This window comes from Lycorma delicatula, chromosome 5 (genome assembly GCF_047948215.1).
Source record: "Lycorma delicatula isolate Av1 chromosome 5, ASM4794821v1, whole genome shotgun sequence".
NCBI lineage: Eukaryota > Metazoa > Arthropoda > Insecta > Hemiptera > Fulgoridae > Lycorma > Lycorma delicatula.
Window position 1 is genome coordinate 157178564 of NC_134459.1, and position 15244 is coordinate 157193807.

Genomic DNA, 15244 nt, shown 5'->3' on the forward strand with positions numbered 1-15244 from the left:
CGCAAAATTTTAACCTTATGTAGGCGGAAAGGATACAAACAAGTGTGACATGAAATTCAACTTGTACTAGTACATAGTTGAATTTTTTCTGAATCGCATGATATTCATCATTATTAACACGATGATTTACTTGGCGTTCAGCAGAAAACAAACACGTTGAAAATGACGTCTTTCTCTAGTCGTGTTTCTAAAACAAAGTTTTTACAGACCTATGTTTATAGAACGTTTTTCATTATTTTTATTAGTAGAACATGTCCTGAAACTTTCTCAGTTTCTTCGTGGGACTCCCTATATAAGTTTTAAGTGAATGGTATTTTCGTACTTCTCGTTTAAAAAAAAATCAATTTCATCCCCAATCCCACCGTATGACCGAAATTAATACCGTACTTTTCTTCGAAACGTCGGTAAAAAAATCATTTAATAATGTGCAAAATAAGCCGATCAGACTTTTTCAGACTATCCACTGGGTTGGTTTAGTGGTGAACGCGTCTTCCTAATTCAGCTGATTTGAAAGTCGAGAGTTCCAGCGTTCAAATCATATTAAAGCCAGTTATTTTTATACGAATTTGAATATCATATCGTGAATACCAGGTTTCTTTGGTGGTTGGGTTTCAATTAACCACAAATCTCAGGAATGGTCGAACTGAGACTGTACAAAGACTACACTTCATTTACACTCACATATATCATTCATCCTCTGAAGTAATATCTGAGCGGTAATTACAGGAGGCTAAACAGGAAAAAGGAAAGAGTTTTTCAAACTAAACTCGATCATTCTTAAGAAAATGCCATTAATTAAACCTTAATTAACCTTATTTACCCTTAATTAAACCTTTCAACTGTGTTTTACCTGGAACACATTATATTTGAAAGTATATTTTGTAGATTATATAATACAGTACTAAAATTTCAGAATATAAATATTACAATCGCTTCATAAAAACTGTAAATCAGTCAGGTATTTTACTACATACAAATTTCTTTTTTTGTAACCACAGATATTAATAATATATTTATTTGCTTTTGAAACAGTAGGCTGATGCCCAATTACAGTTTCTTAATGTTATATAAATTTTTAGCGTATAATAAATGCCAAGTCTGACCGGCATTCAAACCAATAAATCTTCCAGATGAAAGGCAGATATGTTACAACTCCGCCATTGAGGTAGGCGTTGTAAAAAAAATAATAAAGTAATATTCAGCATACGTATTTCATAGAATGAGATTTTATTGAATTTTCATGTTTCATAGAATCATAAATGTGTAATAAAATTTTATGATAATATATACGTAGTGATATTTGTAATAAGGTTATGTATATTAAATACTAATGCTTCTGCAGTTTTTTGTATGCATATACGAGTATGTATAAGTTTTTTTATAGAATTTTGAGGCAACTCCCGCTAAAACGGTAGTACATAAAAATCGTAAAAATTGCTTTACCGACAGAATAAAAAATTTAAAACATGTAAGCAAAAATGGATAAAATAAATAATCAATAAAGTTTACTTCTAATCAGCTTTACAATCAATAATTATGTTTTTAAATATCTGCTATATTATATATTACATTCGACATAACAATTAACAACGATTAAAAAAAGATACATAAAAAATTAATATATTATTTCATATATTTAATATATATAAACAATTGAACAACGGGGAAAAGATAAATTTTAACGGTGTTCCTGACTTTTTTATTTATTATTTATTTTCTATTTATTTCTATATTTCTACTTTTCTATTTATTATTTCCAATAATAAAAAGCCAGCAAATAACTTTCTCGGCTTTACCCTTGACAGAATTTTCAAATACGCCAGTATAATTGTTAAATATTAATAATTCAAGTATGCAATATTTAGAAAATTAAAATGATCAAAATGTACAGTATAACAATTTGACAACCGATTTGATGAGACTTTTACCATAAAAATTATGGACCATCAAAAATATAATTGAGAAACAAAATCAAGTTTTAATACAAACGGTGGGGCTTCAGTTGTTCCTCCCTTGAACGATATTAATATCAAAATTATACTGTATTCAGATTATAATTTATAAAAAAAAGTAGATTTTTAGTAGAAGAGTTTTGGTCCTGCTTAACCCCCTTGCTCAACAACTACATTTTTGAAGTCTGATTCCATAGGATACTCATTTTACTTGCTTTTTGTAACTTAAAAATGGTTCAACCGTGTCCTCAAATCTTACAACCTTAATTAAACTCATTTCCAGATGTCATATAATGGTGAAATTTTACACGGCGAAGTAAGTCGGGTAAAAATACAATATTCCATTGTTATTATCAAAGTTGTTGGAGATACGAAGGGAACATCTTGAGGAATGGAACTGAATCGATAAAATGTAGCTATCGATCCGATTGATTTTTGATTGTTGATTAAGTTTGAGTCGATCAGGTTGCTGGCTAATGAAGCAGATCGAGGGGAGTAACTGGCACCCCCTCTAGCAATTATGACAACTTGAAAGAGAGGTGGCGACGCTACTTCTATAATCTTTAAAATAGGGGTTTTTGACACCTTTCAAAATCGTTTTATTAAAAAAAATTCATTTAATTAAATAAATAAGAATGATGTATTCATGAAGGATTGAGTTTAAGAATCCTGAATAAAAATGTAATATTATGTGCAAAACAATTTTTCGATTATCATTTTTTTTTTAGGTTGCAAAAGATTGTACACCGGAGCGAGATTCAGCAAAAATAATTTTTTTTTTTTGCGTTTTTTTTACAAAACTTTATGGCCCTTTATTTTTTTAAGGAAATTCGGTAACAAAGCATTTTTATCTTGAGATGCTGCAGGACTGGATGACTGGCTTTTTCCGACTAAATGAAGACTTTGAATAATTCATTTTTCATCAAGATGGGGGCCCCATCACATTGGCACGACCAAGTTCGTCGGTTTCTAAATGAAACATTGCCTCGATGCAGGAGAGGGCGTATGGAAGCCCAAAAGTTAACACTACGCTCCTGACCCCCGAGATCTCCAGACATTACACCTTGTAACATTTTCTTATGGGAATATGTGAAAAAATGTCACTATTACCTTCTGATTTGCATAAGCTGAAAACCAGAATCACAGCTGCAGTAACTTCTGTATTTCTTGAATATACCCGAAGCACTTCTAACGGGGGAACCTAAAAAGGTAGTAGTTAAACTCATGGAATTTAAGGCAGTCTTCTCTGCTTTAGTTGAAAGGTGTTTGTGCTTGTAAGCCAAATGAGGTAAATGAAGTTGTAATGAAAGAGGCTGTTTCGGCTCCTACTAGGGCGGAGCGGAAGCGCCGAACTATTAAAGAACACGCGGAAAGCCATAAGAGACCTGAGATGGTATTTTTTAACAAGAAAGAGAACTCCACAAAGTCGATTATGGAGGATTTTCAGGTTGTTTTTCGAGGCATCATTTTTTAATAGTATATAATTAGTCTTGTGAATGTAATACATTTATTATTAAGAAATATATCTGTTTGAAATCGTTCATTATTTTTAATACACGCTGTGTTTCTTTACAAAGTATCGGTCTCATTAAATGATTTTTAAAATGTTCGTGACCTTTTTTTTTACAAAAGAAGCGCATACAGGAGTATGATAAGCATTTTGTAATAAATTTTGGGCTGTAATTCCGTGTAACACGAATTTGGTAACAATTTGAAACTGAAATAAAGTAACTGAAACGCGAGATGAACAGATTTTTAAAAAAAAATTATGAATTAAAAGGTGCGTGAATTAACGGCAGTTTTTTCGTTCAAATAAAGCCTAGTTGAATAATTTATTAACTTGTATTTTACTTGCAGCGGAATTCAGTTCAGTTAAAACTGTTTCCCTTGAACTGTAAAAGGACAAAGATATTGTTTGAATCATAGTGATTTCAACAAATTTTAATTTTAAAAAATCCGTAATTTATTTTTCTTAAAGAAATGATTCAAACCATTTACACTTAATGTGACACACACTTTATAAAAAATATAAAGGTAAAATTTAAAACACATTAATTAATAACGATTTTTCTAAGTAAAAAAACTTATCTAGATTTTCCCTGAATGATATGAGCTTTTTTTAAAATGATTTCTAAAGATCTGTTTGCTGGATTTTTAATGTTAAAAAAAAACCAACGCTTCTTTCACAAAAACATCAAATGGTTTTTTCTAAAATAAAGAAGAGAATTGATATTTCTATAACTTGATCATCACAGAATTTTACGCTTATATGTTTATTTGTCCATTGATAACTTTTCAATAACAGAAAAGATTTCAATAAAAAATTACAGGATATCTTTTTTCCTTTGAATCCTGCGAACAACAAAGTACTTCAAAAGAGAATACTATTTAAGGTGTAATTCCAGTTTATTGGAAACGAACAACTCAGAAGGCTTTGTCGATTTTAGTTTTATTTCTAAACATTTATTTCATAAAAATACTTAAAATTAAAAAAATTTTTACGAAAATATTTTTTTATCATTTAAAAGCTACAGTTATTTCAAATAAATGAACTACACGTTAGTTCAAGGAGTTAATAAATAAAGACTGCTATTAAAAATTAACATAAAATTAATATTTGCTTGTTTAGGATAACTCCTGAATGAGTTTATGAGTTTAAACCAAACCAACGAACGAGTTTTTAAAAAAAACTCGTTCGTTGGTTTGGTTTTATCCCTGTTTCAAAAAATAGATCACAAATCGTTTAAGACAATATCTCTAGGTCGTAATATTTTAGGTAGATTTATTTCATAAGAAAACTACCTATTGTAACAGGTACCATGATTCGCCTTCCGAAAAATTTCGACATATCTTCGCATTTTACATCCCCCAGACCCAAAAACCACCATCATCTCAAAAGTTTATACACTCATATATATATATATTTCAATTTCTAGTGGACATAATAACTGCCGTAATTTTGTGCCAACCACTTTCAAATCGATTCATAAAATATAACGACCCAAAATCTCGGTCGAGTTCGTTAATGGGCAAAATCGGACCACGAGGAGGCTTTTTCGAAAAAACAAAATATCGCTATAACTTTAAGTAAAAATTATGCAAGTAAAGTTTTTTTATACCACCAACCATTGGCTCAGGAGGGTGGAAAAAATGGGGTTTCGAAAACAAAATCCTACCTTAATAGGTACAATATCCAATCAGTTTAAAGTGGTCGATAGTCCTTTAAACATTACCTAAAACTTTTGTTTGGAACAATTTTTGACATGCCAACCCTTACGGCAAGGGATGACCAAATTATTGCTGGAATTATAAGATAGGGCTTGTGCTAAACATGTAAAACTTTTTTTCACGTGCAACCATTGTATTAAGTAAATTTGAAGTTTTTCTTAACTTTAAGATGAATATTTTTTTTATCCCCTCCTTAGCACAGGTGAAATCTTTTTTTTCAACTTTTTTAAATTTAATTATGTTGTTTTATTAATAATTATTATTAACCTCTGATTGTAAAAAACGTTTTACAATAAATAATAATTCAATAATAACAATAAAAAAAAGTTTGAAAAAAAATCTGTTAGTGAAATGAAATTTTAAGTAATTTCCATTAAAAAAAAGGAAATGAAGTCAGATTCAAACCGATGTATCTTCCCCTTGTAAGAACCAAATATTTCATTAATTAAAATTTTATTGTAGCTATAATTCAAAACCAATGAAAATAAATACCACTTATATATCGCTGAAAAGCTCTCAATGAGGGCTTATTACTGCAGTTAAGAAAACTTCCATATGGATTTTGAGCTTTTTTGGACACTTAATCAAGTCGATTACAATCAATAAGGAAGGTGCATGCGTATAATTATATATTTCAACAGTCCTAAATCCAAAATTTAAGCATTATACGTCTAATCGTTTTTGAGTTATACGAGATACATACACACATAACGTACGTATAGACGTCACGCCGAAAATAGTCAAAATAGATTCAGGGATGATCAAATGGAAATTTCCGTTGAAATCTGAAAACCGAAATTTTACGCGATCACAATACTTCCTTTACTTCGTACAAGGATGTAAAAATCGAGGTTTATAAATAACAGTTTATTATTTTAATTGGTCCCAAATTATTTTTATTGGTAACTGGTCCCTGGTTATTGAGTTCACTGCTGTAAAATTCGATTTCGCAGATCTTGAAGAATAGCAGGCTTAATTGTTAAACCCACCGGGTTGGTCTAGCGGTTAACTCATTGGAAATCAGCTGATTTCGAAGTCCAGAATTCTAAGGTTCAAATCCTAGCAAAGGCAAGAATAACTTTTGTACGAATTTGAATATTAGATAGTGGACAATAGTATTCTTTGATGGTTGGAATTCAATTAACCACACACTTCATGAATGGTCGACCTGAGACTGTACAAGACAACACTACATTTACATTCATACATATCATCCTCATTCATCCCCTGAAGTAATACCTTACGGTAGTTCCGGAGGATAAACAGAAAAAAATAATCCCGTGGTAGAAGTTTACATATACATATTTGTTGTTTATTTTCTAATGTCGACATATTACAAAACAGAATTATAAACGAGTGTTCCGATCTAAAGTAATAAAATATAATATTACATTTGCTATTTAAAAATTAAATTATCTATTTAAAAATTAAAGAGATAAAACATTTCATTTAATAGAACGTAATAATATTAATAATGCCTATCTTATAAAAACAAAATTTGTAAAAAAAATACAAATAATGTGTATTGACACGCTTATAATAAATTGTAATATGAAAAAAAATGTTTAAATTTAATATTATATAAGATTATAATGCAATATAAATAGGATAGGGTAGCTACACTAATGTCAACCCATCACTTTATATTTAAATGATTTGAGAATAATGACTTGATATTTAATAATTAAAGGTCCGAAGTTTAATATAAACGAGGTCATGGTTTTAAGTGGACTTTCATTCATAATCAGTAAAAGATCTTTACTAATTAATAATAATTAAAACTAAATTATTGTTTTTTTATTGTTTTATAAGTTTCCTTTTTGTAAATCGAACATATAGCCGAAAAAAAAATTGCAATTAATTCAGCTAGGTAGTAAAAATATTTTTAATATAAAAATGTACTTAGACTTCAGTACATTTTTTGAAAGGATCCACATGAATAAAGGGTATTGGCCATTTTGATGCTACACTATGATTAAGTACATGGATCTAAATTACAAGATAAAACACATTTACGCACAAAAAATACTATGAAAATGGATTAGGCTTTAACAAATTTATTTTCACCAGTTTTTTTTTAAATAACTGCGAAATCTATGATTTTTTCATTGATAACTTTGTTACTTTCTCGGCTACAGTGATAATACTGCTACAGTAGCTATAACGGGAAAGTATATAGATCGTTAAAAAAAAACCTAAAAAAAGTTTGAACTTCCAAATAAAAAAAAATTATTTTCATCAGGCGGACGTTTGTGCGTGTGTATGTTGGCCTGTATTTGTTCTTATAACTCTGGACCAATTTTCTCCAAACTTGGTAGAGGTACTACCTTCGGAGGAAACGGATGTATTAAATTTTTGCAAATACTCGAAAAAGGGATGAGTATTTTGACAAAAATAAAATTTCAAATTTTTACTGGGACACTTCAGCAAAAATAAAAGCTAAAGATAGGAAATATATACATCGAAGATATACGGATTTTAACATGGAAAATAGAATAAATGAAATTATAGATATAAAGATGCCAAACTCTTTCCGGGAATTGAACTCGTGATCAGCTGATTTAGAAGCCAACTCCACTGAATGCCCCCTACTTAAACTTTTGTCAAGGTCAACTGTAAAAAAAAAAGCGAATATTATTTATTTCTGTACTTCATTATCCGTTAAGCCGGCAAACTTGATCGGCGAAAAGTTACGCAATTTATTTTTGAAAAACTTTCTGGCTGATTCAATCATTTTAAGCCCTATTTTTTTTATTTTATTTTTTTATGATTAATTCATCATATATCCTTGAAAAGCATGAAATGGGAATTTTGTAGCGTATGAATAATCCATGTCTAACCGTTTCGAACCCGGGACCCCCGGATGAAAGGCCGAGATGCTACCATTCCGCTGTGGAGGTATTTTATCTTATGATAAAATAATTAAAAAATGTTCGATTAGCCTTTGTGGTAAAAAAAACACGTTTTTTAATTGTTAAAAATTTATTTAAATCCTTCTCGCAAGTTACCCGTTTCATTTTGAATGTAAAAATATTAATTGTTTAATAGCCCTCACTCTTTAGTATTTCTTGAAAAAAAAAAAAATTAACCAGAAATTTTCACCCTTCTTAGAAAATTAAAACTTTGTTTAGAATTATGGCTGACTCTTTGTATTTTTAAAAATTATTTAAATTATTTTTTTAAAATTTTATTCACACTTTTACACTTTGGGATTGATTATTTTCTTAACAATTTTACCTGAATGTTTTCCCTTGAGTACGTAAGTCACCATGCAAGAAAAAACTTTTTTCTCACAATTTCTCATTTTTAATGCTCAAAACGTAATTTGTTAAACAGTAGTTACTAAAATAACTTAATACCCCTCCCCTAATGTGGAGCTTTCTAATTAAAAAAAAATAATAATAATAAAAATGTAAGAGATTTTAGTGAATATTTTAATCATTAAAAAAGCACCTTGATACATGAGCCCCAAAATTTAAAAAAATCGAAAAATTGTATTTCGAAATTGTAATACTAATATTAAAAATGTTTATCATTCTTTTATTTTGTTGAGCATCCTAGCTTTAAAAATTAAAATTAAAAGATTTAAATATAATCAAATAAGTAATTTTATAATTAATAATAAAAAAAATTAAATCAATAACATTAAAATTTATTACGATAAATGGTGTTATTATCGTAAAACACTGAAGCAGGCTAATCGAACATTTTTTAATTATTTTATCATAAGATAAAATACCTCCACAGCGGAATGGTAGCATCTCGGCCTTTCATCCGGGGGTCCCGGGTTCGAAACGGTTAGACATGGATTATTCATACGCTACAAAATTCCCATTTCATGCTTTTCAAGGATATACGATGAATTAATCATAAAAAAAAAAAAAAAAAAAAAAATAGGGCTTAAAATGATTGAATCAGCCAGAAAGTTTTTCAAAAATAAATTGCGTAACTTTTCGCCGATCAAGTTTACCGGCTTAACGGATAATGAAGTACAGAAATAAATAATATTCGCTTTTTTTTTACAGTTGACCTTGACAAAAGTTTAAGTAGGGGGCATTCAGTGGAGTTGGCTTCTAAATCAGCTGATCACGAGTTCAATTCCCGGAAAGAGTTTGGCATCTTTATATCTATCATTTCATTTATTCTATTTTCCATGTTAAAATCCGTATATGTTCGATGTATATATTTCCTATCTTTAGCTTTTATTTAAAAATTGATAATTTTCGAGTTTTTTCCCTTTAATGAATGAATCCAATTATTAACTTGTAATTGAGATGTGATAAAATAGTAAATGATGAAAAATTATCAAAACCAAATTGATAATGAAACCTAGGACATTCGGTATATTACCTTATTTGTTATATCAAGTGAACTATACCCAGGTAATTTTAAGAATAGTCAAAGAAATCGGATTTTTTCAGATTAATGATTCAAGGTTTAACCAAGGAATGAATTTCAACATGTCGGAACATTTAATACGTTTAAAAACAAATTTCAGATCTTTAAAAATTTAAAGATTTGAAATCTTTAAAAATATATATTACTAATTTTCAGAAGGAAAAATTTTAAATACGAGTATCAACCTTTTCCAGTAATTAAATAAATTACTTAAAATTCAATAACTAATTAATTCGTTCATAACATTTATTTATAATATTTTTTGATCTACTTTTGTTGGGAATCGAACCGAGTACCAACTGATTGTAAGAAAAACTAAAAAAATATTTTTAGTAATGTAAAATTAAAAATTAAGAAAAGTTTGTAAAGTATTACGTAAACATTTATGTTTATGAAATGAATTTTAATCGTACAGGTATGTTTTTTAAATGTTTACAATCATTCATTCAATTTTATAAAATTATAAACATCTACGTATATGTGGGTGGGTGCGCGCGCATATGTACAAATAATTTTTTTGGGGGAAATTTAAAAAAAATTATATATGTAAAGACCTTTTTAATACATAAAATAACACGATTTTATAAACTGACCGGTTGAAGATACCACACTACTAATTGTATTAGCAGATACGATATTTGTGGCGAGCGAAATATCTTCTTGTTTGCGTTCCTTCATGCTAGTTCGATCACGCAATCCAGCTCAGCCTCCCCGCGACTAAAGCAACGCTTCTCTACCTGCCCCCGGACAAGCCCCTGCTGTTAGCGCTACACGCCTGCTCACTTCCACCTACACATCTGTCCCCCACCATCATCATATTTCAAGGGCATTTCGTCTACCCTGACGACTTCGTGTCATCCATCCGCTTCTGAATGTACCTTTTTTCTTATATAATACACCGTTTTCTAAGGGGGGTGATTAATCTAATAACAAGATATTTAATGACAATTTTATAGCTTAATGAAATTAATTGTCCGGCGTTATTCGTTAAATATTTAATCATTTTATAATTAAATATGCTTTCTACATCAAAACTTATTGTTGAAAACAAATCTGATTTAAATTTAATTTCGAAGAATAGTTATTATGGTATGTGTAAATGAATCGTTCATAAATTTCTTGCTTTTAAACCAAAAATAAAAAATTGATGGTATTTTAGGGTTTTATTTTATTTTACAAACTTTTCTGTACAACCGATCAATTTATTAAAAAAATCCGTTTTTTAAAAAAATACATAGAAATATCCTAATTGGCTGTTTTTTAATTTAACTCAAATTAAAAACCATATTAAACAAGAAAAAATTATAAATTATAAACAGTAAAATATAAATATATCTTCTAATCTAATAGGTAAATAATAATATATTACATAGTCATGTCAGGAATGTGTAGATATGGTACTTAAAAAATAAAAGGAAGGATATGCCCCAGTATTTATCCAGATGGGACAAGGGAAATCGTGGTGAACTCTTGATCAGAGCAGCATCACAAAATAAAAAAAAAACTTATGTGACTAAAATCCATATTAATTATTTGAAATATATATACGTGACATAATATTAAGGTAACTACATGAAAATAGTAATTATAAATAAAATGAGGTCTTTGGAACAATTCTCAGATAACCAATTTCGAGTGAGGTAAGAAACCTCACAAAAAATATTTTACTGGGAGGGTTCTTTTCAATGAGGGTTCATACGCACTGTATACACATATATTAATAAAATTTAGGAATCCTAAGACATCTTTTCAATCATTAAACATAGAAAAGTGTAATTTAGAAAATTTTCCTACCTCAAAAACAGATATTTTTGGCTTGAGACTATCCCATCCTCAGCAACCAGGATCTCCGCAGGAAATAAAAAAATTAAATAGAAAGAGTAGGATTGTGATGCATTATTTTAAAGGACATTAAATAAAATTTGATGAAAAAACTTCAGGCTATAACAACCTTTCCAACTGCGACAATTTCATTTTTTTTCTTTTTAAATTAGTTTCAAAAGTGGCCCATACCTCTTAAATAACTGCTCAACAGTAAAACATTAAAAAAAATAAAATTCACTGAATGATTTTAATCATTTTTTAATGCAACTACTACTTGGGTTCTACCGTAGACCACCTTCAAAACCAGCTGTAAAAAATTTTATACAGCCGCCATTTAGGTTAGAGAAGTCATAGCGAGATGTTTATAAAGTCAGAATTTTGTTTTTTAATGCTCTTCAAAATCATATTTCACAATCTTACCCTTTCTTTTTATAAGTCCTAAGTTGTTTCCTGGTGGGGGTCCTGAATGCGGGAAGCCTGGTGATCTCATGCAGAAAAATCTGCAGCTCATGCAGATTTGCATGAGATGCAAATCTCATGCAAATTTGGGTAGGAGCATTTGCTAAATTCCATTTTTTCATGTTTAACTATTGAAAAGCATACTTTATGAACAGGCTTTATTATTATTATATATATATGTATATATATATATATATATATATATATAATATTATAATTATGTAATATATATAATACTTCAGAATTAGTTAATTTTGCTGTTGCCTCTTTATTCCAGGATGTACGATATCTTATCAACGGGCAAGAAATAGCGTCGGTAAAAAATTTAGGCGTGACCACGGTTATGAAAAACGCTGTTTCAGTGACAAACTCTCTACTACCATCGGCCGAAATAGCCGGATGGATCAGTGAAAAAAATAAAGTCGATTTAAATGAGAATGGTACTTTTAATTAATGCATACTGTTATCAATGTTGTTAGGTTTTTCCCAAGATTATAAAAAAATAATCATAAACAATTGACAGGAATTAGTGTTGAGGCGATTTGATAGTGATTTAAACGCGATATGCGCTACGGTTCCCGATCATAAATCTAAGATAGAATTAACAGACGTCGTACGGGTTGTTCCAAATTTAAAAGGCGCGCCTGGATATGAATTGGAATTAGCTAAGATAAAAGATCAAAATAAAGATGTATGTACGAAGTTCAGAGCGTGGGATTTTCATGAAAATACAGCGGTTCCTCAAACGAATTCTTTTATATGGAACGTGACAACTTTGTCTCAAATAGATAAACCGCGCTATGTTATTATAGGTTTTCAAACCGATTGGAAAGATAACACTGAAGCATACGTCAGAATTTGATTCTAGTAATGTAAAAAATATTATGTAATGATAAATTCAAATAAATATCCGTATGAAGATTTACAAGGGAATCAAAAGTAATATATAGGTTTGTTTATTAATTTTCAAAAAAGTATCCTATAAAAATTGGATACATCATCATCATCATTTACCGATTATAAAAACAAATAGCCTTTATATGTGATAGATTGCTTGCGGCAATATGAATCAGTAAAGATGGGTGTAATAGATTTAAAAATTAAAGTTGAAGCAGAAGAAAATTTTAAGCCTAATACAACTGTGTATTGTTTATTAATATACGATATAGTTACATACTCTCCCTGGACGGGCACTGTGTAAAAACAATAGTAATCAGTTAAAGATTGCAGATTATTTAATTTAATAATTTCATTTTTAAAAATTTTTAATTATATAAAGCTAATGATTGATGAAAGAGTGGATTCACTGAGAATTATTTTGGTAGCCGGAATTCCGTTTCGCTCGCGCTAGAATCTCGAGAACGGTTGGACCTAGATGCATGGGACTAGGGGACCTATCGTTCCGGGTGATCGCAAAGTACTCTTTGGTTAAGCCTTTAAAAATCTCTAGGACGCACCGTTAAATTAAAAAAGGAGATTAAGTCGGATTTGAACGGATGTGCCTTCCCCCTGTAATATCAAATATTTCATTAATTTCATTAGGCTATAACTATGAAACCAACGAATATAAGTACCACTTATTACATATCGTTCAATAGCTCTCAATGAGAGCTTGTTACTGCAATTAAGAAAAAATTAAAAATCCAGATTTTTTGGATTTTGGGCTTTTTTGGACACTTTTGGTCCAGTCGATTGGAGTCAAAAGGGGAGGTGCACAACTAGACGTTATAACAGTTTTAAATCCAAAATTTCGACATCCTACAGGTAATCGTTTTTGAGTTATACGTGATACATACGTACGTACGGACGTCACGCTGAAATTAGTCAAAATAGATTCAGGGATGGTCAAAATGGATACTTCCGTTGAAATCTGAAATTTTCTATGATCACAATACTGCCTTTACTTCGTACGAAAAGTAAAAATGAGAGTATCTTGCATTCCCATTTTAATAAAAAATATTGTATTAGAATGATAAAGTTAAAAAATATACAAACATCCTACATGAGTTAAATAACCAAAACCGGCTTGTATTGAAAAATTTGAAATACAATAAGCTAAACAAAAAAATAATGTATATAACACATACGTAGATTAAAAAAAAAAAAAATGAAAATTCAACTAGGTTACCGAACCCCCTCTCAAACTCTCTCTCTCTTTATTTTCAATAAAAATGACATTGGAGGTTATATTAATTAAATGTGAAAATAGACTAGGTTGCATAATATTAACAGATCAAAATTATTTAATAACTTTACAAATAAATTAAAAAAATAATAACCAATTTTTTATTATATAAGAGAATACTTATGTTTATGATAAAACACAAATGTTGAAATCAGATGGTGTTATATTCAAAAGCTAAATATTTTTTATAAAAAAGAAAATTGCGAAAAAAATCGGTAAAGAGGATACGATGTAAAGATTTATTTTTAATATAAAATTCTACGATAATCGATTAAAAAAAAAAAATCAAGGCAAGTGGAAAAAGTCGTCGATTTCGGAACAGTTTCTACGAGACGTTTCTAAAATTCTGTCTCACTGGAAACCACATACTACATTCATTCCAAAAAAGTGGATTATAACCCCTTTAAATCCCCGATTCAATAATTTTTTGGTTGTGTGTATCAACTACAATATAAAATTAATTTTTCAGCAGATTTTTTAACATTGTCACGAGTCATTACCCACAATTGAAGAAAAAAATTAATATAACCACACTACATTAAAACTGAAAATAATATTTGAAATTTAATTAATTTTTAGTATAATTAGGTCTAATTAATTAATTTAAAATAACACAATAAGAATTTAATACCTTTATGTAGATAGTTCTTTAGATGTTAGTTTACCTTTATTGTGTACAATACGTAGACTAACTGCCTGAAGTAAATTAAAAAGCATGAAACATATGACCGTAGTAGGTTATCAGGCTAAACTGATTACGGTATTTCTTCGAAAGATGTATATTTTAAAAATATTTTTATTTAATATTGTTTGCTATTTATATTTTTAATTTTATTTATTAAATTTTCTATTGTAAAAAAAATTAATATTACAAATAATTGTACACGTTAAGTAAAACTAAATAATTGTAAACGTTAAGTAAAACTGATGAAAAAAACAGCTGTTTCTATTATTTCAACTTAAATTTTGATAGATTGATATTTAAAATAGTACCTGTTTGTGTGAATAAATAAACAAATAAATCTACTAACTAATTATAATTAAGACATTAATTAATATATATTATTTAGTTGTATTTAAAAATATTATTTATTTAAGAGTTATAAACGTATTTCTAAAAAATTAATGTAGTAAACAAAAATAGTTGACCGCGGACGATTATTACGCGACTCAAATCGTTTGTCGACGCACAAACCTG

At 29.0% G+C, this 15244-nt stretch overlaps 1 long non-coding RNA gene across 1 annotated transcript in view; it reads right to left on the reverse strand.

Moving 5' to 3' along the window:
* The window catches only part of LOC142325519 (uncharacterized), a 37609-nt gene extending 22836 nt beyond the window's left edge, over positions 1 to 14773 (reverse strand). Inside the window, exon 1 of the long non-coding RNA XR_012756558.1 lies at positions 14678 to 14773. This is a non-coding gene — a long non-coding RNA (uncharacterized LOC142325519). The remainder of the gene's footprint in view (positions 1 to 14677) is intronic.
* Positions 14774 to 15244: the final 471 nt, after the last annotated feature.